The sequence below is a fragment of the Pistacia vera genome, unplaced genomic scaffold, assembly GCF_008641045.1.
Source record: "Pistacia vera cultivar Batoury unplaced genomic scaffold, PisVer_v2 Contig738, whole genome shotgun sequence".
Lineage (NCBI taxonomy): Eukaryota > Viridiplantae > Streptophyta > Magnoliopsida > Sapindales > Anacardiaceae > Pistacia > Pistacia vera.
Window position 1 is genome coordinate 68,971 of NW_022196599.1, and position 21,597 is coordinate 90,567.

At 35.9% G+C, this 21,597-nt stretch overlaps 1 pseudogene; it reads right to left on the reverse strand.

Annotated features, from left to right (window-relative positions):
* Positions 1 to 244: 244 nt before the first annotated feature.
* LOC116115379 lies at positions 245 to 20,680 on the reverse strand (annotated as a pseudogene).
* Positions 20,681 to 21,597: the final 917 nt, after the last annotated feature.

A 21,597-nucleotide genomic window follows, 5' to 3' on the forward strand; every position in this document is an offset into this window, starting at 1 on the left:
TCGATTAGCATCAAAGAAAGGGTCATAAATGATAAAAAAACCATCAACACAACTTTTTCTACCCTGATTCGCCATTTGTTCTGCTCAAATACCATCAAAGAAAGGGCCATAGATCACCATCAACACAATTTTACCCTGTTTCAACAATCAAAGAAAGGGTCATAGATCAGAGCTCAGTGATCAACACTGTCACATTCACATCTCATTCACGTTGCTTCTTCTTGGTAGGGTCAGAATCATAAACTCAGCAATATGAGTCCACACGATCAAGCGTAGCTGTTCTCCATGAAGCTGAGTTAGCTGGTTTAAGCAGCAAGCCCAGTGACGAAGAACATGTTGCTCTAACAATTGCCTCCGTTGAGCGACTCATCTTACTAACCAACATCCCAAACACCTAAACGAAGATAAAACTTTTTCTTTTTAATATATTACATTTAAATATAACATCCAACTGACAGTAAGTAAGAACGTCAAAGATTGACCTGTGTATAATACATAGCTAATATGCGCTGATCATCAGAAAGAGAGACCATGCTACTGGAGAAGTAAACTGCATTTGCCTGAATTGTAGGCCATGGTGCTTCAAAAGCCTGATTCATCAAGAATGTAACCAAGCTTTGTCATCATTTTTATAGTACTTGAAAGTGATGTAATGTTAATAATACTTAGAGAGAAGATGGCAATGCTTTGGTCCAACAGAAAATATGAAAAAGAGCAGAGCAGCAAAAAAGGATTTAGGGTTGCCAACCCAATGCAAAAGGGCTGGTTACATAGGCTTCTAAGCTGCATCGCAATCAATTAAGAAGTATACAACAAGGAGCAGTTCCCAATCAAAATCTAAATTGATCAGTAAAATTAACACCTGTATTGTTGATGCAACACAATTATCAACTCTGGAGGAAGCATGAAGCAATAACAGCCTAGAGAGATCTCTTAAAAATCCTTCATAGTCACCACTGAAAATATCCAAAGAAATATTTGCCACGATGAGGGACATGAAACCATAAAGTTTATCATAATTTGCTCATTTAAGATTCATAATGCATACCGATGGTCAGAACTAAAACCATGTAAGTTGAACAAGCCAATCAATCCTTCCATTTCCATCAAAGGGGCGATTCGTTTGAGGGTATTCTATTCATTAAACATGTCAAAATTTTGTCAAATAAGTCTCATGCAGAGAAGTAAAAGAGGGTAAGAATCACTTACTCGACAGGCCTGTCTAACACTAAGATCGTCATCATAAAGGTGCAGAATCACATGTGGGAAGGCACCATGAATCTGAGAAAAATCAGGTTGTATTAGCTAACTTGTTATATTGTCCACTGCTCCATAAATTAAACAATAAAAATCAAAAAACACATAAATTACAATGACATTTTACTTGTAAGAAAGGGGGAGAGAAGAGGGGAAGCAAAATGAAGAATAACGAATGAAATTTAGGCATGTTATGTTAACAATCTTAAAAACTTAAACATATATGAAATGTTGATTGAGAACTTATCATGTCTGTTAATTGTTTTAACTAAAAGTTGAAGCTACGAGGTAGAACCCCACAATATTATTTCAGCTCTAACATGCCCCCACTCACATGCACTTGCACATGTATTTAGCAGAGCAGCAACCATGAATTCAACCATAACTACAAATGCAACTTATGATAATTTAATTAATAGGCCAATTCCAACACAAGACTATCTGGTCATACAGGCTTTATACCACGTTAAGGAACCATTTTGACTAAAAAGCTTTAAGTTAATAGATAAAGGCTCAATAGTAGTAATCAAACCATAACAGTGCTCACAATTTTTTAAAACCATGTGAATCCAAACACAAGGCTATCTTGCTCTTTATAGCAATTGAACTAACTGAATGAGAGAATTTTTCAAGATCTAAATACAAGATCTCTAGGTGAAACATGTTTTAATACAATATTGTATAACTGTCAATCCCAACATTAAACTAGTAAGACAAGAGTCACTCAAATCCCAAAATTATAAACAAAAACACTGATGTGCTAAATGACTCCCATAGGAAAATAGGAGTAAACAAAGGACCTGTTCAAGAAATGCCTCCCGTTGTTCCCCAACGCCAAAGTTGCTTAGAATCCCAAATGCTGCAAAGGCGTTTGCTCGTATTTTCGCATTCATACACGCCTTTTCCAAATAAGAACATTAAATAATGTATTAGCTCAATTAAATGAGCACCATCAAAAAGAATACGCAGCTTTATATCCAGAACAAAGTAATCTAAAAACCTCGTATATGCTTGAATATTCAGCACTATATTCTTACTAAGCGTAGTCTTAACACCTCATTGAAGCATGAATATAAAACTTATTAATTACCGAAGTACAGACCAACTCTGAGGTCTGGAGCTGGATGCAAAGACACACAGATCATCACAGAGAAAAGGGTGTTTCATTTGTTTTATACAGATTCTGCCATGACTCTAATTAGTCAAGGAAGTAACCGTACAAAAATCAGGTTCTAATCAATCGCATGAATAATTAATCCACACTCACAATAAAATATTTCCATTTTATGTCAAATTATCATTCACATAAATGTTATATGCCTACTCTTACATATATGACTGAAAAATTTTAGAGCTATAATCAAGATTACAACATTTTCTTTCATTAACCTTACAAAAATCAGGTTGTAATCAGTCACATGAATAATGGATCCACTCTCACAATAAAATATTTCCATTTTATGTCAAATTATCATTAAGATAAGCATTATATGCCTACTCTTACATGTCTGAGTGAAAAATTGTAAAGCTATGACCAAGATTATAACATTTTCTTTGATTATGTACTTTTCCACCAGGTCTTTTGATTGGGTGACGAAATTTCTTTGGCAAGCAGTTTTCTCATTATAGAGGTGCAGTGCTGTGATTAAGCATCATAAACTGATTTTTGAAGTCAGCGCCTGTTATTAGTTAGCCAACTGCAGTATTCTTGAAAAATTATGAGTTTGCAGCTAACAGGTTGAATAATTTCACCTCAATTGTAGATGGAATTCTTGGATCCCCAAGAGCATTATCCTTTTCATCATGCATTTTTGCCTAATATATTCTATTCTGTCTTTTCATCACCTTTCAAACAACACCAACATACAAATTCCAAAAATTTCTCTATAAAAATTATATGAAACAGCAACATTTATAATATAAAAGAGGGAACTTTCTCTGTTTCTAAACTACAAATTTAAACAGATAATTTGCCATCCTGATTGCATGCATTTGGGATCATATTAATATATAGATTATAATACAATGACAACAATGTGAATGCAGAAAATCGTGTAAAGTTTTTGAGAAAAGAACATAGAATGTAAATAAACACACTTGCAGATTCCGGAGCCGCATAGAAAGATTCAGCAAAATAGGTTCCACAGCATCATTGGATGACGACTCGAGAATCTAAGATGAACAGAAAAAATGGAAACCACAGAGCAAATGAATCACCATAAGAAATAAAAAAAAAAAAACAGAGACACACAAAGGTAGAATGAATCACCATCAGCAAGCATGATACTGCAGTCAGTTGCACTGACTCATCCAAATCATCAAGCAATGCCAATATCACACCAAGAACTAGAGTAGTGTACTGATAAATATTATTGGATGGTATCTGCAACAGCAAATCAAGAAAGTTCATTTTTTAAAACAGAGAAAGCAAGTAAATACCATATATACAAATGTTCATGTAAGCCTTGAGAGAGACAAATTATGACCAGACACCCATCTCCACCAAATCAAACATAAAATTTATCTAGAAACTTCTGGTTTCCATAATGTGGTTGTATGAGCATCTGCATGCATGTGTACATTGGCAAAACATTCCTACATGAACAATCTAGCAAATCAATATTATAACTGAAAGAGAAGGAAATATAATGTGTACCAATGTTTCAATACTAATAGCTAGTATAACTAAAATATTATTACTTAGATATATAGTGCTTCCGCAGGTACTTTACCTGCACCAGTCCCCTTAAACAAAGGCATCTAACAGTTGGAGATTCATCTGATACGTATCGACAAAGGGCTTCAACCATCTCTTCCAATAGGGAATTAAATGCAGCACTGGAACATTGAGAATATTTATAATTGATATCAAAGTAAAATTCAACATATGGAACTATAACAAGAGAAAAGGGGCAAGTTCTGAGTTCACCATGAAAAAGGAGTGATAGCAAGCAGAGATCACATGTGAAAAGAAAAAAAAATCATCTGAAGATTCTGAACTACAGTAACAGACTACATGTGGCCAGTACAATAAATCAAACCAAACCAAAACTATATGGACCCATCAAAGAACGCAAAGTACCTCCAAATTGAAGAGAGAATAATTATTAATTAGCTCTAGTAACTTCAAGACAAATGCAAGTACAGAAGAACTGGTGGTCCAAAACAAGGCTAACATGACAGCCCAACCAGTATCCCATAATCAAGAAAGCCTAAGAGAAAAAATATCACACACATTGTAATAACTTGTAAACCAAAGACCCAACAATCCTGAGATATAGCATAGAGTGACCAAGTTGGATAAGGTGGGAGCGTGTTTCAGAATCCCACATTGTCAAGATGGATAAGGTGAGAGTCAATTTCAGAATCTCAAATTTCCTGGTTATATAGGGTCACTGGGACTAAGGCCTTTTGGGGGAACCCTAAACGCAAATTTGTGCAACCTAGGTCTCAAGTGGACAATATCATAAAATGTAGGAGCATGTCGATTAATATCAAAGCCAAACCTACCTCACGGCGTGGGCCAAAGAGAGCCAATAATCCGGGCTTAGTTCCGACACAAGGACGTGTTATCCTTTGTTGGAAACTATGTATATATAGGGTAAAAGGTATATATGTAATTGCTGAGTGTGTGTATATATTTTAGTTAGGTTGTACTGTTGAGATACAGGAATATAGAAAATGAAACATGGTATCAGAGCTCTTGGATGACGCGTGAACCCTTAAATCTTAAACCCATTTCCTTGTTTCTGTTTTCCAGCGACCGGCGATCTCCGGTGACGTCTTCGTCCATGGTTTCTCTCTCCGGTGACATCTGCCCTTAGCTTCTCTTTTTCCGGCAATGCCTGAATCTGTTCTTTGTCGTTCTTTGTTCCCCTGATCTCTCCGACGACCTCTGTTATCTCCAACGACCTTTGTTTCTCCTTTTCCGGCGACTGTTCTTTGTTGTTCTTTGTTCCTCTGTTATCTCCGGAGAACTCTGTTATCTCTGGCGACCTTTGTTTCTCTTTTTTCGGCGAATGTTGATTCTGTTCCAATCTCTCTTCTCTGTTGTTGTTTGGTGCAGTGAACGTGGAGTTGTTGTGAATCATTTTTGGCTATCCTTTTGTGTTGGCTTGGAGTTGTTGTGAATCCTGGTTGTTTTAGATTGGGACGCTGTTGTGTTTGCTTGGGTTGTTTGGTGTTGAGAGTGGGATTGTTGAGATTGTTGTGAATCCTGGTTGTTTGGTGTTAAGATTGTTGTGAATCTGTGGAGTTGGGAGTTATTTGCTAGACAGTATGGCAGAGGACGGTAAGAAGATGGTGATTGAAATTGTCACTTCCTCCACCAAAATTACTGATAGGAAGTTATTGGAAAAAAGGAATTATATTCAATGGAAGCGGATTATCCGACGATATGTATCCGGTATTGATATGGGAGACCATTTAATCGAGGATCCACCTGAGGAAACAGAAAGTGATAATAAAACTCGAAAAAAATGGCTCATGGAAGATGATAAGCTCTTCAATCAGATTAAGAGCACTCTCAATTCGTCTGTGGATGATGTGATTGGTCACTGTGATACAGTCAAGGAGTTATGGGAGTATCTAGAGTTCTTGTATGCTAGTAAACAAGACATGTCTCATGCCTATGAATTGTTATTGAAGATCTATCGAGCAAATATGTAAGAGAAGACGTTGTTCGAATATTATACAGAGATAAAACAAGTCTTTGAAGAAAAAAGGGCTATGTTTCATGTCCCTACTGATGTGAAGATGATGCAAGCACAACAAGAAAAAGTGGTAGTGCAATGTTTTCTGGCTGGGTTAAGACCGGAATATGAGATAGCTCATACACAACTTCTTATCGGTGAGACACTTCCCTCTCTTACGGATGACTTTGATCGACTTCTCAGAGTTAGTAAAGGGGAAGATCGAGGAGTGTCTAAGGACAAAGAAGTTTGCTCATGTTGCAACTCAAGATGGTCTCTTACCCACCCCATCATAGGTTACTATCTCTACAATAGAATAAGCTCGTCTCACTCAGAATTATTGCTTCCAATCATCCATCCCATCGACTACCACTACATTAACCCAGTTAGGTAATCCTACAGCCTGTTTGTCCACTTCTAGTAGTAATTGGGTCATTGATTCTAGTGTTACCCACCATATGACGGGCGATACAGGTATTCTCTCCTCATTTACACCTTCTCCCAATTTGTCTTCGGTTACCTTAGCTAACGGATCTATTGCACCTATTATTGGATGTGGTACTGCCCATCTCAACAAATCTATGTCTCTCTCCCCTGTCTTGTGTCTTACTCATTTTCCCTTTAATCTTTTATCTGTTAGTCAAATTACTAATGCATTCAATTGTGGTGTTTACTTTTTTCCTCCTCATTGTATATTTCAGGATCTTAGGACGAGGCAGATTATTAGTAAGGGCCGTGTATCAGGTGTCCTGTATATGCTCGATGATGTCTCCACTCCTGTCTCTCAACCTGTTGCGTTTACCAGTGATTCATCTCTACCCATATTACATGGTCGCCTTGGTCATCCTCCCCTTCCCATTTTGAAAAGGTTGTGTCCTAGTGTAGGGTCAATGTCACACCTTGAGTGTGAGGCATGTCAATTTGGAAAACACCATAGAGTGTCCTATAGTCCTATGATAAACAAAAGAGCCACAGCCCCTTTTGATATTATACACTCTGATGTTTGGGGTCCTTGCCTTGTGTTGTCTAAGTCTGGATATCGATACTTTGTTATTTTTGTGGATGATTTTTCACGTGTAACTTGGTTGTACTTTATGAAAAATCGTTCTGAATTATTCTCCATATTTTGTACCTTTTATACTGAAATACAAAATCAATTTACTTCATCTATTAAAATTCTCAGAAGTGATAATGCCAAAGAACACTTTTCTGCTCCTTTCTGTCTACTAGAGGTATTATTCATCAATCATCGTGTGTTTATACACCTCAGCAAAATGGAGTTACTAAACGCAAAAATCATCATTTATTAAAAGTCGCTCGTACTCTCCTTTTTCACATGAAAGTCTCCACAGCATTTTGGGCAAATGATATCTCAACAGCATGTCACTTGATCAATCGCATGCCTTCTTCTGTTTTGGGTGCTCAAATCCCGTTCTCCATCCTTTTTCCATCACAGCCTTTATTCTCTCTTCCTCCTAAAGTGTTTGGAAGCACGTGCTTTGTTCAAGATGTTAGACCTCATGTATCCAAATTTGAACCTAGGTCCCTCAAGTGCATATTCTTGGGTTATTCCTGATATCAAAAGGGTTATCGTTCTTTTTCTCCTGTCCTAGGTAAGTACCTTATCTCAGCTGATGTTTCCCTTTTTGAAACCACTCCATATGTTGAGTCTTCCACTTCATCTACTTCTCTTGACGCACCCTCTGATGATCTTCTTATTTACAACATTACCCATCATAGTCCTCTACCATCTCGTCCTCCTATCACCCAGATATACTCTCGCAAGATTCACCGACACCATGAGACACCTGCAGCAACATCTGATCCACTGCCTCTATCGACTGCCTCGCCCTCAGATCCGATTCCTCCTTCCTCTGACCATGATCATGATCTTCCCATTGCTCTTCGTAAAGGTAAGCGCTCTTGTACCTATCCTATCTCCTCATTTGTTTCCTATCACTCTTTGTCTTCATCTTCCAAGTCTTTTCGTGCCTCTTTAGACTCTGTGTCTGTTCCCAACTCTGATTCTGAAGCAATTACTCATGATGGGTGGCGAAGGGCTATGGAAGAAGAGATGTTGGCTCTAGAACATAATGATACATGGGTTCTAATGGATTTGCCTGAAAATAAAAAAGCTATTGGGTGCAAATGGGTTTTCATAGTGAAGGCTAATCCCGATGGGATTGTGGCTCGGTTCAAAGCTCGGTTGGTTGCTAAAGGTTATGCCCAGACGTATGGTATTGATTATTCTGAGACATTCTCCCCAGTGGCTAAAATGACCTCTGTTTGACTATTCATCTCTCTTGCAGCTTCATCTTGTTGGCCTCTTCACCAACTTGATGTGAAAAATGCTTTTTTACATGGTGATCTTCTTGAAGAGGTTTACATGGAACAACCTCTAGGGTTTGTTGCTCAAGGGGAATCAGGAAAGGTATGCAAACTGAGGAAATCTTTATATGACTTAAAGCAATCTCCACGGGCGTGGTTTGAGAGGTTTAGCGAAGTGACTCAATTTGGTTTACATAGGAGTGCTTATGATCATTCTGTCTTTTATAAGCAATGGCATCATTCTTTTGGTTGTTTATATTGATGACATTGTAATCACTGGTAGTGATGATGTTGGCATTCAGAGTTTGAAAAACTTTTTGGCTTCCAAATTTCATACAAAAGACTTAGGCACTTTAAGGTATTTTCTGGGAGTCAAGGTTTCTCGGAATAAGAAAGGGATTTTTCTCTCTCAATGCAAGTATGTGTTAGATGTGTTGACCGAAATAGGTCTAAGTGAGGCTAAGCCTTGTGACACTCCTATGGTTCCTAATGTGAGATTGAATGCTGAGGATGGAGAGATATTTGGTGATCCAGAGAGATACAGACAGATAGTTGAAAAGTTAAACTACCTTACAGTAACCCGTCTAGATATTGCTTTTTCAATGAGTGTGGTGAATCAATTTATGTCATCTCCTAGGACATCTCATTGGGATGTGGTCCTCCATATTTTGAAATATCTAAAAGGAGCCCCTAGACGTGGGATTATTTACAGTGATCATGGTCATAATAAGGTAGAAGGTTTTTCAGATGCAGATTGGGCAGGATCCTTTGTGGATAAACGGTCTGTAACTGGGTTTTGTGTTTTTGTTGGAGGAAATCTTATTCTTGGAAAAGTAAGAAGCAACCGATTGTAGCTAGGACAAGCGCAGAGTCTGAGTATCGAGCTATGGAACAAGTTACATGTGAGCTTATATGGACAAGACATCTTCTTAGAGAAATTGGGTTTGGTGACCCAGGGACCATGGACTTATGGTGTGACAACCAAGCAGTCATACATATAGCAAACAATTCAGTCTTTCACGAGAGGACTACGCATATAGAAGTGGATTGTCACTTTGTACGAGAGAAACTTGAACAAAGGTAATTGCTACTAATCATGTTAGAACAGGGGAACAACTAGCTGACATCTTCACGAAGTCTCTGGTTGGTAAAAGGGTAACCTATATTTGTAACAAGCTGGGCATGATAGATATATATGCTCCAGCTTGAGGGGGAATGTTGGAAACTATGTATATATAGGGTAAAAGGTATATATGTAATTGCTAAGTGTATGTATATATTTTAGTTAGATTGTACTGTTGAGATACAAGGAATATAGCAAATGAAACATCCTTTAATTGGGTAGATTTTTAACACTCAAGACCCAATACTCTTGACATATAACATAGAGTGGCCAAGATGGATTAGGTGAAGTGAGTTTCGAAATACCATATTACCAGTTAGAGAGTTAGACAAAAGTAAAAGATTTTTCTCATGGGTATGAGGTCTTTAGACATACTATAGAAAAATACAACTATAGTAAACTTAAATAACTCAACAAACTAAATCCTCGAGAATATCATTCTCTGGAAAGCACAGAGTTTGGATGTCTTGTTTTAGTTAGCTGGTTAAATCTAATTTTCACTGATATATAACTGATTGAAAAGGAAGGAGAGAAATAGAAACTGAAGTAGAGGAAAGAGAAAAGGACAAAAAGATTGCAAGAAGAGTAACATGAAACAAAGGAATACATGGTCAGCCTCCAACCCACCAGTCAAAAGAAACTGCATCTTCAATCTACCCAATACTTTTTTCCAAGTAACTTTGGCAAATAAAAATATAGATATGCTATTAAGACGTTCAATACATGCATGAAACATTAAAAACAAATAAGCAAATACATACAGAAAATTATCAAGAGTAGATTATTTACACAAACCTATAGCGGATAAACTCTGACAGTGCGCAGCTGCAGCTTCTCTTTGAAACCTTTGTTGACGGTTTAAGGATTGGTCAAAATTAAACAATAGTTTGAACCTGGACAGGTGACCATAAAATAACAAACATCAATGCCTCAAATAGTTTTGGCCAAACCAGCACAAGAGGACTAGGTAATAGTGCAATGACTGAACAACAAAAGAATTAACTTAACGTGCTACCTCTTTTGGCTCTTATAGAGATGCATCCAGCTACATCTCCAATAAGATTTATCCACTTCTCTTTTTCATGTTGCTCTCCACCTTCTAGCAAAATCTGCAGATTAAATTTTAAGCTAATTATCTTATTTTAAAATTCCTTAAGTATCCATTATTGCAGTGGAAAGTGGTTCACGTATATTATCATGTACCTTCCATTTCAAGGTCTCCAACACATTCACAGAAAGCTGAAATGCAGCTAACAGGGCTCTGCAGAGACAGGGCAAAAGCATTCATTTGAAGAAAGAAAAGTAAGATTTAAGGATGAAAATAAAGAAAGGAGATTTATGAGCTTAACGTTCACACAGCAAATTAGAATGTCATTCAAATAGGAATAGAATTATACAATGCATACCGTAATGGTTCATGCGACCAGAACTGCTAGACATGACAACTTCCCAGTTGGATTATAAGAGCAGCAAGAACAGGAGCATAATTTTGTTCAACAGCTTTCTTTCCAATCTTACCACCGCCTCTGTAATTTAAAATTCATATAAAATCCAGAAAAAGTAAGATCACACAAAGATAAAAATGGATGCATGTGATTGATCATAGAAACCTGCAAAGGCAGTGATAGCCAAAATTGCAGCTTGCAAAATGTCATCATCTATCTGGTATCAGCAAATGACTTGAATTTCTCCTTTCCTTATCACCCTTAAGAACAGGACTCTGATTGAGGGCAGATATAAGATGCTCCAGGAATAAATAAGAAAGAACAGATGTGGGAGAAGGCCTATGCAAGAATAAAGAAGAACATAATCATTGAACTGTTAAAATCATTTACATGACTATAGTATCCTAATCCTTAAAGGGAAAACACGAAAGAGGGAGAAAAAAGATTCCATTTTTGTAAACAACAGGACACATTCATCTTAAGGCAGCATTTTATGTCTCATGCATGAAATTTGACATTTGAAGAGACAATTTAAAGTTTCAAGTGAATCAATTCTTGGATTTACTCTTCACTGCTAATTCTAAGCGCCAGGAACTGAAGGAATCAGACTGAAAAGGAAAGAGTAAGCCATTGTACATGCCAATGAGAATATCCATTCAACTTCACTAAATTCCCCATCCCATGAAGTAGAAGATTCTCACCAATTGGTACTCTAAATAATTTATTTACAAATTCAATAAGCATCATAATTTGTAGTAGAAAAAATAAAGCATCATTCAAATACTATCAAATAGTATTACAACTCAATTATACAAATTGAGAATAAAAATATGAAACTATCCAAGATTACACAAATGGTCTTCCAATTTAATATCTAATGGGACTCACATAGAAGGCATCCTGCATGGGCCAGCACCACGTAGTCTAGTATGTCCTTTGTGACTATATCCCTTCCAGCAGTAGCCAATACTTCATTGAAAACAATTTTGAATTGGTGCTCTCTGCTAGAGAGGAAATCTGCTTATAGTTAAGGATTTAAACAAAATACAATACACAACGAAGGCAACTCCACAGTTGTATCAAGCTACAAGCAGAAATAAAAACACACACTTAAGCACCAATTATTCTAACACAATATACATATAAAGATACAGCCCCAAGAGTTTCCAACCGTAAATGTTTCTCGGTCACATGAGCTGCAGCGGAGAGCAAAGATTGAGTAGTCGTGACACAGATGAATCAGCTTTACTAATAAATTTTTAACTCCCTTCTCTCTCATATGCATTCAGCAATTTAAAGATTCAGTTCAGAACTCAAATCAAATATTTTAAGAAAAACCTTGAAACATCAGTTTCACTCAGCTCAGTCCCCTCTTTGTAACACCAATGACAGTTGAATAGCCCCTTCGCAGAACTGCTTAATCCTATCGCATATAGCTGTGGTACAATTATGCAAGGTGCCTACAAGCTTCAAGAAATCACACAAGTAACGTGAAGCTGCAATGTCTTAAAAGAAATTGTAAAATATATTTACAAAATAAACCATACCTCGTCCTTGTCAATAGAGTACAGGCAGAGGAACAATTTTGTTGAAAACCTCTGATGGATCAATAGAAGCATCCTGAATATACAGAAGGGGGAACAAAAAATTACAGGGTAAACCACTGATATAAACAGACATGAATTATGCAGTAATAAGACGATTGAAATGAACTTACACTTCTCAAGATGGCTATAACATCCTCAAGGGGGACAAAGCGCTGTAGGACAATTCTATATCCACACCAGAATTTGAACCAACAGGCCTTGGAAGTGAAAGAGAGATGCTAAAGAGTTGATCAAGAATCTACCAAATAAAAAACTGAGGGACAATAAATTTCTGAGTAAAATATTTGGAGAGCTACTAAACTTTATGTAAAAGACTTGCAAGTATTCAACCATAGGAGAATACCAACTGCCTATAAATTATACCTGAGCAGAAAGTTTTCTAACTTCAGAATTAGTGTCTGCACAACGTGGAAGTACATTATGACCCTATCTCCTAAACACAGGGCTTCACGACTGGGCAATACATATGCCGCTGAAAGATGAGCAGAAATACATGTTGTATGTAAGCAAAAGAACTAGAGATACAAGGCATACTTGGTGGAAAGCACAGAAGAGTTAATTTGTTTCAAAAACACAATTACATGGTAAGTTTGAAAAATTCCCATGCACAGTACGGTCAATCTGCTTGTTGTGCGTGCAATCCCATGGCCGCCCAGTGCACAATAGCCACTAGCACAAAGTGTCGAAACTTCAGAAGCATCTATGCACTGCAAGAGAACCCCTTCTCCTTTGATATTCCATAGGTGAAGAAACATATTGATCAAGTTGTCGCAAAATATGCAATAGTTGGTCTGCTCGACTTCTTCCATCTCTCCACTTAATGTTACACATATATAGAGAGAGAAGATGGGTCATGAAGTGCTTTTCAGTACATGATTTTACTAATGCAAGAACTTAAAATTAAAAAAAACACATGCTACCTATTTCTTTGTGGTTTTTTCTAAAGCAAACCTTGACATTACAACTAGACTAGGGGATGTAATAAGTCTTACCCCGCAAAGAAATGTAACTACCAAAGAAAATGGATATGCATGTAAAAGAATCCAGCTACGATGGCATTTCTAGTAAAACTGATATTTTGAGAATCTCATAGAATCTTGAAAAAGCATACATTAACAGACTCTAGGGACAAATGCCAAGATTGGCTCTAGTTGACGTGGGCACCACTTAATTCTTCATTATAGTTTTATCGTTTCTTATCCAAAATAAAAAATGCCAAGATTGGCTGACTTTATGTTTCATTCATGGGAAAATGCAGAGGAATCATAATTTTTTTAAAAGGTAGTTGAGGGTATAGTGATATTCAAGAGGTAACAAAACTCTTTTGGATGGAAATTAACATGAGATTTCTGATTTTTTTTAAACATGAGATGTCAATGATGTTTACAAAAGCTCAGGGGTTCCTTGAAATTTGCACTAAATATTATTTATTAATTGCTTTAGATTACTCAGGAGTACACAACTTTTAAGAGTCTACAATAAGTCAAAGGGCACAGCTAGTCACTCTCAAAGCAGATGCAGCTGATTCAAACTTGTAACACAAAGAACATGTGATGTTTCCAAGAGTAAGTCATACACAAAAGCGTAGACCTCCTAATTAAACAGACCTCGTAAGAAGAATCGCAACATAAAGAGTAATAAGGTTGTCAATAAGTGGATTGATAACTTCTATCGGGTCATTTGGTAAAGCAAAGAACCCTAAGGTGGCCTGTCAAATTTTTCAGAGCACTTCCATAAGACTGGGAACAAGCTGATTAAGGAAATAAGATACGTTGTTAAAGATAAATAATCAAAATAAAATGTACCTTCATACAATGATTTCTTGTCTCAATTGTCAGCTTTGGCTCCACAAAACCAGGTAGTACATGCACTTAGAGCAAGGGCCTGAAGAAAGACCACAATAGAAAAGGGTCAAAAGAAGTTCAGATATGATTTTCTAGGACAGGACATTGATGCTCAAAAACATAATCGTTCCAATGCAATTAACACACTGAGTGCGTAGGAGTTCAAGACTTGAATCTGCAAAATCATCATTTCATCTACTCCATCAAAGTTAATATGTAGTCGAGCAATTGGTCTCTCCTTTTCAGAGGGAAAGATGACCATTTCGCAGCATTGACAGCACAACCGCATGAAAACCATTCCAACTGTGATATTTTCTTATATCTTCACAATATTGAGTACAGAAAAAACAATAGAAACAGAACTATTTGCCAATTCACACATCTTCACAATATTGAGTAATAGAAAAAATAATAGAAACAGATTATTTGCCAATCAAGAGGTTTTATGCCATGCATTCAAATTTAAGATGATGTAAGAAACTATACAATTTCAAGTAAGGGATTTTCCCCTTCACTTCTAAAAAACATAACTATTCTTCACAGTGTTCCTCATGCTATGAGAAGCGAATCTTCCATACCAGAAGATAATACATACATTTTAAGTTTGAAAGGTGAAAGTCTTATCTTGATAAATATATTGACAGACCAAACATCAATTTCCCATTTACTCATAAGATCAAAGATGTACTTAGTCAACTACATTATTCTAATTTCTCCAACTAAGTTGATTTTGTTCCTCCGTTGTTCTGCTTTCTAGTGATGCAATGATTGAAAATTAAAAACTAACTTCACTAAAGCACAGCGTCCGCCTCTAGTGTTTGGGTCTAAAGAGAAAGGGAAGCTCCAACCCAGTCATGTGTTATCCTTTAGCTATAGGAAGAAAAACTTTGGTGGAGGAAGAGAATAAAACTAAAATTAAAGCATATATTATTTTTAATAAGAAACTCAATGTGTTAAAATGGAAAAAAACAAAATGAAGTTGCTACATGTGTCCAAGGGGACCAACTGTCCACAAGAGTACAAAAAAAAAATAAAATAAGGGGCAACCTCTGCAACCAAATATATACCAACAGGCACAAAACCCCTTCTCTATACAACCCCAACCAAGCTAACACTTCAAAACCTTCCCTACGGGATGAATGAAAAGAAGAGCACTTTTGGTTATTAAAGCATTTTATAATAATAAAAAAAAAATAGAAGCTTCCAAAGACGAGGAAGTTGTTCAACTTCACCAATTAAATTAACCACCATCAAGCACGCAAAAGGTATATGACTCTACAACATTCATTGGATTAATTAATATGATCACGAAAACTTTTTCAGCTCTTGAGCAGTGTTTTTGCCTTTCTCTTGTTACATATGCATCTAGTCAAAACTTTGACAGCCAAAACTCTGTTGCATCTCCCATAAAACATGCCACCCAATTTTCACTATTGACGTTATACAACATACTCATCCAAAAACAAGCACTTAATGGAGACGGGAAAATTAAAATCCCATGCCAACTCAAAACTAATCTGGACAATCCCCAAATTCATCTACTAGAATGACCTTACAGATATTGTCAACTTCTTCAACATGTCATTAATTTGTTTCACTGCAGGCTATAAGTGAACAATATCAGGAATAAGAAAATGAAACCACTGGTAATCATATAAATAACAATTCTCATTGCCATATGCGTAAAACACAGTATACAAAAATTCTAACAAACCATAACATGAATAACAGCAACTGTTTAAACAAACCTAGTAAATCATAGCAGTTATAACGCCTGCTTGCTGTTGGTGGCGTACATGAAGAAGCCGTGAAAGCATATTTGTCCCCTGCAGGCAAGAGAAAAACTAAACTGACTTATCTTATATGAAAAGGTCACAGAAATAATAAAACAATAAAACAGCAGTGCATGCACATTTAACTAATCCGCCAGAAAGCATCAACTAAGAACTCCCTCAGGCACTGAGGGGAATCCTATTGGCTCCAACTGGCTGAAATAACTTTTTTTTCTCTTATTTTACTTAAGACAGTTTATATACGGTGTAAAAATAACTTTCCCTTGAGCTTGAAATGCAGCTCATCAAAACTAACACAATTATACCTCAATGACAGTTAACATTGTGAAACATATCTGGTGTAGTAGTGTCCCACAAGAAAGAGACTTTTACATTTCTGGAAAACACAAATAATGAAATATGTATGTGTATACGTTTAGGAACTACTACATAGATTATTTTATTACCTTTTTACTTAAGTAAATCCTTGATATTAACCTAATCAAGATGATTCCAAGTAAAACATCTCTATTTCATATTCCTACTGATTGTAGAGGAAGAGAAAATGCCTTATAGAACAGGAAGATAAGTAAATTGTAAGTCTACTTTGGCTCAATAATCATCTTCTGTTATTGTAATTTGTAAAATGGAATCCCAGGACCCACGTGGAAGCTAAATGCCTCCTATAGTTCCATCATGAGATAACACTGCACAATGTTGTATCTGCAAAATTTAAAATAGAAAAGGATAACATCATCTAACAGAGTGTTTCTAACTCATATCAAGCAGGGATATCAGGCTCTCCTGTTTACTCGGGTCGATTTTTAATTTTCATATTTGCCAATCTCAGAAATAAAGGCTATAAAAAACCCAGTGGGAAAACCATTAGATTTAGTAGTAGTCAGAAATTAAAGAACGCTAAAAACATAATGTTAGAGAAGCCAACCCAACAGCTTAAGCAAGGTGGAAGAGCCCAACAAATATACGTAGCAAATTCCAACTCCAAACCCAACTAATATGGCACTCCCCAAATGAAAGTATATCTTTAAATAGAAAACACAAATGAAAGGTGACATACAACAAGTGCGTCAATTCTGGCTTCAATAACTGTTGATGGGGCATATCTTGCAGCATATCCATACATTAGAGCCAAAGCAGCATGTATATCATCTGATTCTTCCATTCTACTACCATCTGAGAAGATAGATAATAATCTGCAAGAGGTGAAGGCGCAAACTCTTCAGATTGACCCTCATACATTTTTGGCAAACTCACAATGAATTGCACAATAAAGCCCAATCTCAGCAAGCATCTTTCATCAACTAAAATCCAAAAAATACAATCCAAGTTTCTCTCGAATCTGCGAGAATAGCTTTTATAAAATGATCTAGAAAATTAAGTATTTGTATATACGGTACTTTGTTAATCATAAATTTTTTACATCCAAGATATTTAAAAGAACCGTTGTGTAACATCTGATAGCCAAAACAGAAAGGGAAAAAAATGCATCAAGTATGAGTTGTAAACGGTTTGAACATCAAGATTCAACCTGAAACAAAAGGAGAGGACAGACGAGGGGAAAGATCTTTCTGAAACCAAAAGAAAATAATAACACTCAAGGCATAATGTATGGGAAAACATTTTCTAAAACATTTTCAGTGATGCTGTTGGTGTAAGTGCATCATTATCATTAAAGTAAGGGCACACACCTCTGAAAAATACTTAGCCCAACATTATCCAGAATAGCTTTTAGCTTATCCAATACAGTGTCCAAGTGGGATGCTGCAACCTGGTAGCGATTCAAAGGACAAATGATAAACATTGAGAAAGAGAAGACTGCAATTATAAAAATTAAACTCTTGAGTTACCAATCCCATAGCTTTTGCCAAACCAAGCCTGTTAGTTGGAATAGCAATATTGGCTTGTTTGTACATCCAATCAATCTTATCACGAACATAAGCCCTGTCATCAACTTTCTGAAGAAGCATACCCAGGCAACTGCAAAAGAAAAGATGCAATGACAATAACAAAGAAGACTCCAATAACATAGACTTCTGAAAACAAGAATCCAAAACTTTTTCCAAAACGGTCAATAAATTGAAACCAGAAACCTATGTGAACAAAGCATCTTCAGATAAATACTAAATTTGTCAAAACTGCACACCTTGAAAGGTACTCAAGCAAATTGCATATACTAATATATAATACAAATACAACCTCTATCTTCCTCCCAATCTAGTAAAAAGAAATCTATCCACCTGCAACAGAATGGAATAGTTCCGACATTAGACCAGGTAAACGAAGCCCCATATAAAGCTTGTTTAGAAGCTAAGATGCCTTGGGCTATCCCAGAATCTTGTGATTCACTTCTCATAGACAATGTAGTTGCCTTTGGAAGAGGAAGAAAACCAAAACCTTTTTGAGATATGCCATTTCAGCTCTTTCTTAGGTGATTTGGATAAAAGAAATACCCAGATTTTTTATGACAAAAGAGCAAAAAACAGTAGCGAGTTACGGGTAAAAGTCCGTCTTTAATTGGTAAGGAGTATCAGGATTCTTCTTTTTTGTCTTGATTCATCTCAATTCGGAAGGGGTTCTAGGTTAATTGTATAGTTTGTGGTCTATTTTGTAAAGGAACAGGATGGTTACTCACTACACATAGGTGTGTAGATTTCTTAGCCCTCTCATGGCTTTTTTATAGTTTCTTATACATATAAACAAGAGCAGGATCAATAGCCCTATATTTTATACGCAACTTTTTGAGTCTTAATGCATTTGAATGATTGAGATTAAAACTACCAAATATAGTGTCTAATATGTATCAAAAAATGACGCCTTCAAACCTACTTGTATATATACAGATAACACATACAAACATCAATTCTGTCAAATTGTTGTTCTATAATTGTACCTTCTTATATGTCAAGTAGGCATTGCTACTTTATTCGTGAAAAATGAAGTTGCACAATGCATACCACATGGAGACAGAACATTCCTTATTAACTTTTAATTTTCTTCACATTTCAATTTTTATAAGTTCCCCAAAAAAAGATAGTGTCCTAGCATAAAGGTATTTGACATAAGACAAACAGATTGAAAAACAAAAGAGAGAAAAGAAATTGGAGACAAATCAAATTAGGAATGAGAGAAAATGCGAGAGAAAGGGAAGAAAATTGAAGAGACACAGGAGGGGAAACAGATAGAATCCAGGGAGAAAATCAATGTTCAATAATCCATCAAGTCTATTTCCAAAACAACATTAGGCTCTACTTATAATAGTGTTATCAAGCCCTAGCTAAAAGAACCTTGGAAATAACAAAAATCTAATTATTAAAATTATATATAACTTAAACAAGTAATAATACGACTCAGATCTCTAAAATAAAATATTCCCTCTAATAACCACTAAATTCAAATTTACTATTTTTAATCAGTGTGTCTAACAAGTATTATCAAGAAGCATCCAAGTAGTGAATGCATTTCTAATTCTACAAGTTTATCTTCAAATTTTGACATACACTTAGTCATACCAAGACGTGGTCAAGTCTTACCACCATCCAATAGAAACACAGCCCACTACTAGAAATAATCAAGCTGGTTATAACTTGACTATTGAGAGTATAGGTAAACTAGATTTACAGAAGAATAGAATCTTATTTTTTGCCATAAATCTGAATGTTGATATGATAAACAATTGTGCTCAAGAATTTCAGTCATTTTTCCAGAAAAGCATGATAATTAGATGCAAGTGACCAAATTTTGTGGGGATTTTTTAGAAACAACTTATTTCAAGAATCCTTACTGATTTAACCACCTTTCATGTGATCAAATAAATACCCTTTATTTGTCAATTAACCGAACCTACATACATGTCATGCTCAAAAGTAGCCAAGTTACTAAGATATTCAAAAGAAAAATTGCAACTCTAAAGTCACAAGAGTTATTTTCTGGTGCCCAAAAAATAATAAGCAATGATTCATCCAATGTTTCATTAATTCAAGAAAGCAAATTCAAAAAACTAATACCGGTGAAGAAGTGCCGAATGTTCATCATCAGGCGTATAAAGTACATATTGTTCAGTAAATGCATTTCCAAGAGAAATCACCCAAGCAGTGTCTTGAATTACATCCAAAGATTCTGCAAGAAACTGTCACCAGATACCAAAAAAACATCAGCATACCTATTGTTGCAAAGGCCCTTTGACTTTGTCGCTTTCTTATATATGATAACAGAAGCAAATTAAATATACAGGTGAGTTTACAGACTTTAAAGAACCTCCTCTCTCAAAATAAAAAATGATTGATATAAGCTAAAGCTTCTTACATTGATGATCATGTCATCCCAAGTCTCCTGGTATGAAGGATCCAGCTTTAGGTCTTCTGTATCACTAACATATGCCTTCATTTTTGGAATCTAGAGCTTACCATAAGCCAGACGTCGCCGGAAAACTGAATCACGCAAATGGGTTTAGGGTTTACGCGTTTCAGGCTCTGATACCATGTTACTTTCTCTATTTCTTCTTAATATCAATAGTACACCCTAACTCAAATATATACACACACTAATATAATTACAAGTATACCCTTTACCCTTTACACTGTATATATAAACATGGTTTCTAACAATTTACAAGAAACTAAGATTGTTACACTAATGCTGTAGAATATTTAAAAAAAAAATAAAAAAATAAAAAAAATCAGCTCACAAGGAGTAATGTTAAGATGAAGTATCAACGACTTGACATCAATCCATGTGAAGTAAGAATTGATTAATGTTTCTAGGTGCAAGTGAGAATGACAACTTTTGCGACACCTTTTTAGCCAGTTATATGGAGAAAATTCTCCTAGGGAATTGATAAATTTGGAGAAAATTTGCATAAAAGAAGAACAGAGAATGAGCTCGATACCTTGAAAAAACCTCCCAACCAGAACCTAAAGATAATGATACAAAAGTAATAAAATGAGATAGCGGAAGACACAGATAAAAGCATCTCTGCTCTCAAAAAGAGCATTATGTCTAATTGAAACTGAAAAAGCATAAACAATGTAGGTCAATCCATTACCTCCCACCAAGGCTACTATTCAGTGCTCTTAAAAGCCAGGGTTTAGCCCTTTGAGATTCTTTAACCCAACAGTTCTGAAACCTAAAAATGTCAAACCATCCCTTTAGTGTCATCCAGTTGAAATATGTACAATACAGTAATGTAAATACTAGCAGAAGAAAATCCAAGGAAAGCAGCAGATGAGAACTTTTCTGTCAGAGTCTCAGTCTGGTCCCAAGTATCTAACTTCTAAACATCCTTTTCAGTAATAGGTTTCTTATATCCCAGCCGCATAAGTGGAGTCATCCATCCAAAATATATGCCTAAAAGAAGGCAATGCACCAAAATGTCAGTGAATAACTATAAGCATCAGGTTATAAAAACCTTCATCTCGCATTACATAAATGGGAAAACCGAATTCTTATAATTATAAGTCAGCTAAGAAACATGATAGATAATTGTGAAACTTAAAACACCTAAAGATTAATG